Below are 10,404 nucleotides of genomic sequence, written 5' to 3'. Positions count from 1 at the left end.
TGAAAACAAACAAACCCTTTAACTTTGTAACCCTGGGCTCAAGCACATTTGCATAACACTGTCCTCTTTGGCAGAAAATGATTACTTGAAGCTCTCTGCCTAGGGGTTGAGTTGTGGAGAGGACTTGGTAAAGGAGAGATTTTAGCAGCTCCAGGCTCTCTTCTGGAAGATGTCCCTGGAAGGAAAGAAAGACTCCAAAAAGAAGCTGACACGTAGAAGAGCATGTCCTTGTTCCCGTGTTCTTTGTAACCTCCTTCATGATTTAAGGGAATTTTTCCTTGGGTGAGATCAAGGATTTTCTTCTTCTAAGTTGAACTTATATATCCTGGGAGAGTGCGCAGGGAGGTGGAGAAGTGCAAATAGACTCATCTTCCTAAGTCCAAATCCGGCCTCAGACACTTACTAGCTGTGCGACCCTGGGCAAGTCCCTTCACCTTGTTTGCCTCAGTTTCCTCATCTATAAAATGAGCTGGAGAAGGAAATGGCAAATCACTCCAGTATCTTTGCCAAGAAAACCCCAAAATGGGGTCACAGAGAATCAGGCAGGACTGAAACAATAAGTAGGAGAGCTGGTTCACATCGGGTATTACCTAGTAAATTCTCATTTGTATAACTTTAGATAAATGCTGTTCACTCTGAGTGCAAATGACCCTTGGTGGGAAAGGAATCAGATCTTCAGATCCTTCCCCATTAAAGGGGTAACGACTAGGAATGACGCCTGAACCCCAAAATGAGAGGGAGAAAGAGGAGGAGGGAGGGAGAAGAAGAGGGAGGAGGGAGGAGGAAGGAGAAAGAAAGGGGAGAAGGAGGAGGATTGAGAAAGAGAGGAGGGGGGAGGGAGGACAAAGAGAGAGAGGGTAAAGGAGAAGGAGGGCGGCAGGGCCCGGAGGCAGCCGGGAAGGGCCAGAAGAGAAGGCTGGAAGGGGGGGCGGGGAGGGCGGCTGAGATGCGGCCCCTCCCCTTCCTCACTCTCTCTCCCTGCCACTCCCCGGCCGTCTCCACAGCCGCCTACTCCGACCTAGGTAAGTTTGGCTCTACCCGCGGGGCCGCCAGCCCCTCCCGCAGGGCCGGGCCGCGCGGGCTCTAGGCCGCGGGGTCTGAGCCTGGCCTTCCCCGGCCCCGCCGGCTCGCGCGGAGCTCACCCCGGAAATACTCCCCGGTGTAGGGAGGCCCGAGGCCCTGCCCGCTGGCCGCCTGGGGTGAATCATCGTACATAGAGAGGGAGGAGATAACGGCCACTCCCCCCCCCGCCCCGTTGTCCGGACTCAACCCCCTATCTTGGGGACCCCCCCACCCCACCTTAGAGGGCCCTTTTCACCTTTTGGTCTTAATGCATTAAATAAAATGCTAAGGATTACAAGTGGAGACTATTCTGTCGAAATATCGAAATATAGTCACTAAAGTATTTTTTAAAAAGTTCAAGGCCCTCAGGTTCAGGCCCGCTGCTGTAGGGGGCAAAGAGCTTTGGAGTTCAAGGGTGCACCTCGGCCTTGACGTCCAGCCGTGGCACTTAGCAGAATGGCGGCGGAGGGGGGGTGCAGAGGGGGCAGGAACTCGTGTCTGTGTCTCGGAGCAGTGTTTTCCTGATCTGCAAAATGCAAGGACTCACCAGGGCTAGGAAGAAACAGGGAAACTCGCTTTAGTGCCTTTGGATAAACCCGAGATCAGGGAAAGTGTCAACAGCACACTGGTTCTGTGATGATCTTCTCGAGCTGTACCCAGCTCCCTTAATGTAATCTCCCAGGGTAGGCACTGCCTTGGTTTTGTTCAAGGTGCCATCATCATTTATAAAACGAAATGACATTGGAGATTTCAGCCAGAAGCATTAAGTGTCTACTGTATGCCAGGTGCACTGTATTCATCACGGGGAATTAAAAGAAAAGGTTTGCTGGTTGTTTTTTGTTTTAAAGTCCCTGTCCTCAGACAGCCTACAGTCCGTTGAGGGAGACAACATGAAAACGATATACAAACAAGATTTATGCTAAATAAATGGGAGATAATCACGAAGGGAAGGCACTAAACTTGAAGGCGAATTAGGAAAGGCTTCTTGCAGAAGGGGGGATTTTAGCTGGGATCAGAAGGAAGTCACGAAGCAGAGGTGAGAAGGGAATTCCAGGAATGGGGAAAACCAGTGAAAAGAGTCAAGAAATGGGCTGTCTTGTTCCAGGAACATCGGGGAACCCAATGTCACAGGATTACAGAGAATGTGGAAGGGAGTTAGGTGCAAGAAAAGTGGAAAGGTAGAAAATGGCCAATGAAGGTCTTTAAAAGCCAAACAGAATTTTATATTTGATCCTGAAGGTAATAGGAGTCATTGGAATTTATTGAATGGGAAACAGAGGTGGAGTGATGAGGTCAAATCTGTGCTTTTGGAATATTGTTTTGATAGCCTTGTAGAGGGATGGATTAGAGTGAGGAAAGATTTGTGGGGAGACTAACCTAATTATTGCAGCTTTTAACTTAAAAGTGAGATACATAACTAGAGAAGCAATGGAAAGAGCCTTGTATTTAGAATCCGAGGAACTCACTTTAAATCTTGGCACTTTTTGAGCCCCAATTTTCCACCTTTGTCAAATGAGGATGTTGGAAATGATCCCTAAGGTCCTTCCAATTTGAAATCAATGATCCTATGAAACTTGAATTATTCAGACAGCATATTGGCTAGAACTGGGAAGGAAATAGCCCTGTTATACTCATCCTGGTTAGCCTATTTGTAGAATTGTGTTCATTTTAGGGCATCACAGTTTTGGAAGGGCATTAGCATGCAGTACTTTCCTTTGGTCACTCTACCACGAAACTAAAGACTACAGTGATCAAGTGACTGGCCCAAAGTCACAAAACTAGTTAGCGGCAAGGCCAAGACTAGAAGCCAAGTCTATTTAATGAGATCATAGCTGTCCAGCCAGAAGGAACCACACAGGTTATCTTGTCCAGAGGTGTCAGTACAACTGCAGGGATCCTTATGTGTGTTTTAGTGGCCTCTGTTTCTATTTGAGTTTGACACCACTGATCTAGGCTAGTCGCCTTTGCTTTTCAGAGAAGAAAGCAACATAGGAATTCAGAACCAGTGTTTTTTCTGCTGTACTAATGCAGTATTCTCTTTATCAAAGCCATTCTGGAGGAAGATTACTCCAGCAGGTTGTGCACCATTCATGGGAAGTTCAAGAAATAAGTCTGAGATAGATTAAGAAGCTATGTCAAATGTGAGCTGGTAAAAGACTTGAATTAGTGTGGTAGTGGCAGTAATGGCAGATATGAGAGACATTTTTGAAGGAGGAATTAGCAGTATTTGGTGATTGATTTGATAGGACAAGGAGAGGTTTTAAGCCTGGGTGCTTGAGAGAATGATTTGGGGGATATTGATCTGAGCTATAGAAGGGTGTGATGTCCAGTTAGAAATGCCTGTCAGGCATTTGGAAATCTAAGAGTAGTGCTTAGGACAGATGGGATGAAAATAAAATTGAGGTGTCATCTACATAGCTGAAGCCACAGGAATGGCTGAGATCATGAGGAAAGGGAAGAAATATGAGGAAAAAAACTTTGTGGAATACCTTTATTTAGACAGTCAAAGGAGGATGAGGAATCAGCAAAGGAGTTAGAGATGAAGTGATCAGAGATATAGGAGGAAGAGTATACCTGTTTCACAGAAACCAAGGAAGGCATGCTGAATAGTTCTAAATATTCCCTAGAGGGCAGGAAAGATGAGGACTGAGAAGAGGCATTGGATAATACAGTCTTAAGGTGGTTAAGGCATAGCTTGAAGGATGAGTGATTGGTGAGGAAATAGGACTTTTTGGGAAAACTTTGGAGGTAAAAGGAAGAAAGAAGACCTTAAAGGGCAAGGGAGAGTTGTTGTTTTTCAGGATAAATCTATACATGATTATAGAACCAGACAGAACTTAGTGTTGGTCTAGAGAACTACCCCATCATTTTATAGTTAAATTGGGGGAGAGAGTGAAAGCATTTGAGCAAGGTTGTAATGTAAGTCTTCTTTGAGGGAAATTAGGCTGCTTTGTGCAGGGTGGATTGGAAAAGGGTAGAAGTTGTGTTAGGTTAGGAGTTAAGTTAGTTAGGAGGGTGTTGCAGTAGCTAAGCATGAGATGGAGGCCTAGAAATGGCACTGAGACTTGAAAGAAAGAATTGATAGGACTTAATGATTTCTTAGCTATGGAGGTCAGGGGAGAGGGAAGAGTCAAAAATGACTTAAATTTCCAGCCTAGGTACTATGAAAATACTAGTACCTTTGACAGAAATAGGGAAGCCTGGAGGGGGAGGTGCTTTGAAAGAAGATCAAGAGTTTGATTTCATATATGTTGATTTTTTTTTAAGTGTTATTTTGGTGGAAGTATCTAGTGGGCAGTTAGAGATATGAGATTAAAAGTTTGGGAAGGAGGTCAGGAGGGATGGGAAGGGATGTGTTGTTCTGAGGACATTTAGAGCTAGAGTAGAATCATAATAGAAAGTTTTGAGAGGAGGTGGCTCATGAACTAAATTTTAAAGAGTAGTAAACATAGATTGGTGAAGAATATTCTGAAGAGAATGCTTTTCGTAAAGGCAAAAAAAAAGGAAAAATGAGTAGGTAACATGGGAGTTCTACTTGATTGGAAAAAAGAGGTGGTACAGAGGAATAAAGGTGGTGATGTTGACCTTGAACTTGTTGGGGGTGTGTGTGTGTGTGTGTGTGTGTGTGTGTGTGTGTGTGGGTGTGTGTGTGAGTGATTAAAGCAAGAGTGCAGCAAAGTGATTGGTCTTTTAGCCCCATACTAAATAGGTAATAGCTGGGCAGCTAGATGGTCCAGAGAATAGAGTGCTAGGCCTAAAGTCAAGAAGACTTGTGTTCAAATGTAACTTCAGACACAGTAATAGCTGTGTGACCCTGGACACTTTATCAGTTTCTGTTTCCTGAACTGTAAAATGGGAATGATATTAGCACCTACCTGGAAGAGTTGTTATAAGGATCAGATGAGATAATATTTATAAAGTGCTTAGCACAGTGCCTGGCACAAAGGTACTGTATAAATACTAGCTTAGTAAATGCTTGATTCCTTCCCCTCAGGATAATCGCTATACTGAGCAAAAAGGAAAAATCACCACCTGCCCCACATCCAGTATTTGGTATCATAAAAGTTATCAGATGAAGACTACCCCAAATTTTGATGCTTTTATCCCAGTAGGAAAATCCAGCATACTCTAAAAAATAAACTTGTAAAGTTTTGATTTGTGAAACTGCAGCTTGTATATTTACTCTTAACTTAGGGTTTTTGGTGGGTTTTTTTTCTATTTAACCACTTAGATTGATTGATTTTAATGATGCTGAAATGTTGAGTCATCTTCAAAAAAACCCAGTAGTCCATCAAATTCTTTGGTCTATGAACCAAAGGTAGTCGTATATAAACATGTGTACAACTAGCATTGATATTTTGTTGGGAAGAAAGTTTTCATAAAATATTTTTTTTTTTGTGAAGAGCATTGCTTGCCCATCTTTCCTTCTGAATCAGGATTGCAAAAAAACACCAGTGCAGTAAAAATTACATGTTTCACTGTCCTTTTATCTTCTCCTGTCAAGGTGAAATGGAGCATAATGTTTGATATAAAATATAGTGGCCTAAACTTACCTAGAACGTTTGTGAATTTTAATAGACTTTGCCCTTATCTTCTAGTAAGAATGAAAGCGAGGCAGATAGAAAAATTACAATTGCTTAGTGTTAGTTTACAAAGCTACAATAACTAAATGAATAACAGCAAGGAAAAGTATGCAAGGAATAAGCCATTTAGAGTCATTAATATAATTCTTAAAAGAATTACATAAATTTAGCCAACAGAATTTATACTTTTCTGTAAGAGATATACACAGAAACACTGTTCTGCAAACTATATCTAGTTTTAATTTAGTGACTACAGTACTTCAGATTATTTTTCTTGAAAGACTTGCAAGACTTAACCTAAGCATTCAGACTTAATTCCTCTTTTCATTTCTTACTTTCCATATTTAAAACTTGTATCATCTAAAAGACTTGTTTTCTGAGTTATCATCTACACCATCAAGAATGTTTTACCTGGTGTCAAGCCCTGTTGGCACAACACCTGACCCCAAACTGAGTACAGGTCAGAAATTGAGAAGAGAGACAAACTATGGATTATGACTGTGTAATGCTGCTAATACATCTGCCTTCAGATTGATCAGCATGTAAAGCCATTAAGTACATGATTCAGTTCAATAATTGTAGAATAAAAGCCTGCTTTGAAATAAGAACAGCAGTAACTCAACATTTATATTACACCTTAAGTTTTGTAAAGCACTTTCCTTAGAACAACCCTGTGAAGGAAGTAATGCAAATCTTATTCCCATTTTACAGATAAGGAAAATGGGGCTCAGAATGGTTAAGGGATTTGCCAATAATTACATAGCTAGTAAGTATTTGAAATAACATTTGAATCCAGGTGTATTAACTCCAAGTCCATCACTCATTCTACTTTGCCCCCTTGTCCTATAGTCAAATATGTCTATTTAGCATGTACAAAATGTGTGTTACAAAGGTGTGTCTCTTTTTGTTATCAAGAATATTTTCCATTATGTAAATTCTTCTGTGTTTCAGTGGCAGGATCATACACCTTCTGTCAGTCACCTTGTGTCAGCGAGTGGGAAAACAGTAGCAACTGAGTAAGTAAGTTCAAGTATTACAATGAACACTTCACACTGCAATTCAGTTTAAAAATCTAATAACTGACATTGAAAACGACTGTTTATTCACATATAATATTGTTGCTGAAAAATATTTCTTTCACAACGCAGCTTTAAAGTTTTCTTCTTTTACGACCTGTTCTCTTAATTTTAAGGCTAGTTTCAAAAAATATTTAGAAAAAAAGAATTTCAACCTCTAGCACATTACCTTGCATAGAATAGACATGAGGTACGTGTTTCTGGAATTGAAAGTAAAGTAGTTTTTAAAATAACCTAAAAAGGCATTGTGCTCTTAAGCTTTCATATTTGCTTTTTCCCCAAAGCTAAGTATAAAGCATTTATTTTGATTTCAAATTGACACTAAGAAGAATTCTATAAGCAAGGAAAAAGGCCACTCTGGTGCAAATTTATTTAAGTAATTGAAAAGCAAATCAGTGTACCATAAATGAGGAAAAAAAGGCAAGCTGATTATAAAGCTTTCCTACATTTGATCTCTTCAGAAACTCCAAAAATGTAACTAGAATGGCAGTAGACGTTGAAAAGCAAGGTTTTCCAGTGAAATAATGAACTATTTTTATTTCCTATTTCCTTGGGAAATAATCTTATTTATCATTGAGTTGTACCTCCTTTGGGAAGTATGAGGTCATTTTTTATGTGTTTGTTAAAAAGATAGACCCAGCAGTCAATCAATGAGCATTTATTAAGTGCTGTACCATGTGCTAAGTCCTGGGGGTACAAAATGATGTGGTCTCAGCCTTTAAGGAACTCACCTTCTCTCAGACCACTTATGTAGGTTAGTTTTTCTTTGTTAAATGTAAAGGTTCCATTTGGGATTGGGAATATATTTATTTGGAAACTATTAGCGTACAAGATAAGGTCAAAATGGGTACATGATTTAGACATAAAGGGTGATATACAAAATAGGGGAGCATGGAATATCTTACCTGTCAGATCAGTGAATAAGAAAAGAATTTATGGTTGAACAAGAGATAGAGAGGATCATACGGTGTAAAATTTTGATTACATTAAAGTTAAAAAGTTTTGCACAGACAAAATCAGTGCAGCCAAGATTAGAAGGAAATCAGGAAATGGGAAAAAAAAATTTACATCACGTTTCTCTGATAAAGACCTAATTTCTCAGATATATATAGGGAACTGAGTGAAATTTATAAAAATAAAAGCTATTCCCCAGTTGATAAATGATCAAAGGGTATAAACAGGCAGTTTTCAGAAGAAATCAAAGCTATCTATAATTATATAAAAAATACTCAGACACTATAGATTAGAGAAATACAGATTAAAATAACTCTGATGTACCTTCTCATACATATGAGATTGGTTAATATGACAGAAAAGAAAAATGACAAATGTTGCAGGGAATATGGGATACTATTTAATGCACTGTTGGTGGAGTTGTGAACTGATTCAGCCATTCTAGAGAGCAATTTGGAATTATGCCCAAAGGGCTCTAAAACTGTGCATATCTTTTAACCCAACAATACCACTATTGGGTTTGTATCCTAAAGAGATCAAAGATAAAGGAAGCACTTATATGGACTTATCAACTGTATGGATTATCAACTGTAAATGACTTAGCTATTCTGATCAATGCAATGATCCAAGACACTACCAAAGGACTCCTGATGGAAAATGCTATCCACATCCAGAGAAAGAACTAATAGAGTCTGAGTACAGATTGAAGCATAATTTTTTTTTTTTGGCAAAATGTCTGATATGGAAATTTGTCTTGCGTAATTTTACTGGTATAATTGATGTCACATTTCTTGCCTTTCCAGTGGGTAGGGGAGGATGAGATAGAAGAATAGAATTTGGAACTCAAAATTAAAAAAAAATGAGGTTAAAAATAAATAATACATTTTTTAAAAATTTGATGTAAAAAACTAAAGGTTAATGATCATTAAAATTTTTAAAAATAAAGAAGTGACTGTTGTATATAAAAGGTTATCATTTTTAGGTAGAGAAACTGGAGACTATGACTTGAGTATAATTTCTTTGTGCATAGAGATATTTCGTATTTAAACTCAATAGAAATGCCATCACTATCTAAAAATCCTTCCAATCTTAGATTGCATATCTTTTCCTAAAGAGAGTTTGAGTGATGACCTATTTTTCCTTAATATAAAATGAAATATTGAAAATTGTGTCAATTTAATTACTTAAAATCTGAGTTTCTAAGATTGGTCATTTATCTATATTTTTTGAAAATGAGATTGCTTTTTCCCAACTCACAACTAATCATAATGGCAATATTGTACATTTTTGAAGTGAGATAACTTGAGAAATGGTGGTTCACTTATTTTCTGTAGCTTTTGCTGCTTTAATATTGTCTGAAGTACTCTTTCAATTTAACTCAATTAGCCTTATAAACTACCTATGTTAGGGACATTGATTGGTGCTGGGGATAGAAAGACACAACAAAAACTAGTCCATGGCTTCAAGGTGCTTACATATTTTAATGCAAACACAGTTCATGAGCACTAGACTTAGAAAAAGGTATATTTGAAATTCAGTGTCAATAAGCAGATGCTAAAAAAAATTAATTGAATAATAAAGATTGAAAAGAAAATTATTTTCAGAAATGTACTAGTTGAAAGGCTTCAGGAAGGACAGTAAGACATAGATTTGAGAAGTGTTAGGATTGCAAGTGACGTTTAATACTGAATGTATCTCTTTCATTGTAAAGAGGAAAAAATTGAGACTCAGAGATATGAAGAGCCATGTCTAATGTCACACAGATAGTGTGTTGTAGAACTAGAGTTTGATCTTAGGTCTCTTCACACTTACCCAGAATTCGGTCCACCTCCCCCATCTGCCTCCAGGATTGGATGATGTGTTGGGGCATAGGTGCTCTGTTACCTCCCCATTTTCATTCATCCTCTAAATCTCAATTTTTCTATCTGTGATATGTCTGAGAAAGGCGTTAACTACAGTATTCCAAAGTAGTCATCTTATTGTTTTCCTAATGAGGCCTGATCTTTCTTTACCAGATATGGTGACAATGAGTACTCTTTATTTAGATTTTATTTTTTTCTGATCATAGTTTTTAATAAGAATTGTTTTTTGCTTCTTATATGGATGTAACATGTAAAAAGTAAATGCTCTTGTGTTGAATTATTGTTGGGTATGCACCAAAAAAACCAAACAAAACAAACAAAAAACCCAACCTATCAACCTCTATGAATGCTAACTCATGTCCCAGTTCCTCACTTTCCAGTTACAAAGCACCTTATATGAATGATCTCACTTGTTTTTCACACTGTCTGTATGAGGGAAGCTATGAAAGTACTGTCATGACTGTTTTATAAAAGGTGTAACTAAGTCTCATAGAGGTTAAGGAATTTGCTTCTAGTATACATCTAGAAAATTACAGAGCCAGGGCGCTCAGAACTAGTTGCTTTTTTTATCTTCCCACCATTCTAAGGACATTTGCAAGTTAGCTGCCATTTATTTCCATAGAAAGAAAATGAAAGGCAACTTGGAGTGGTTGATTTTTAAAAATTTATTTATCACTATCTTCAAGTAGAAAATTGCTTCATAAACTTACTCAACACTTTTTCTTCACAAAATCCAATTAATAAGAGTGTTATAATTTCTAATTGATTATCACATCACGATCCATTTTCTCTTATTCAATAACCAGTCAATCAATATCTCAGCTTTATTTGATTGACACTTTGACTATTGGCAATTGCCTTAAAAAA

General features: G+C 38.4%; 1 protein-coding gene across 2 annotated transcripts in view; it reads left to right on the top strand.

The window, feature by feature from the left end:
- Positions 1-932: 932 nt before the first annotated feature.
- The window catches only part of ESD (esterase D), a 34,101-nt gene continuing 24,629 nt past the window's right edge, over positions 933-10,404 (top strand). The window contains exons 1-2 of one of the 2 annotated variants that reach the window (XM_020993792.2): positions 933-1,022; positions 6,597-6,661. The gene's annotated coding sequence lies outside the window, so the exon portion shown is untranslated. Of the gene's footprint in view, positions 1,023-6,596; positions 6,666-10,404 lie in introns of both variants that reach the window. The other variant, XM_020993793.2, reaches the window with a different exon arrangement.

Source organism: Phascolarctos cinereus, unplaced genomic scaffold, assembly GCF_003287225.1.
Source record: "Phascolarctos cinereus isolate Bilbo 61053 unplaced genomic scaffold, phaCin_HiC Scaffold_726;HRSCAF=1367, whole genome shotgun sequence".
NCBI classification, from domain to species: Eukaryota; Metazoa; Chordata; class Mammalia; order Diprotodontia; family Phascolarctidae; genus Phascolarctos; species Phascolarctos cinereus.
The sequence above is the reverse complement of the archived record's forward strand: the minus strand, read 5'-3'. Positions and strand labels throughout refer to the sequence as shown.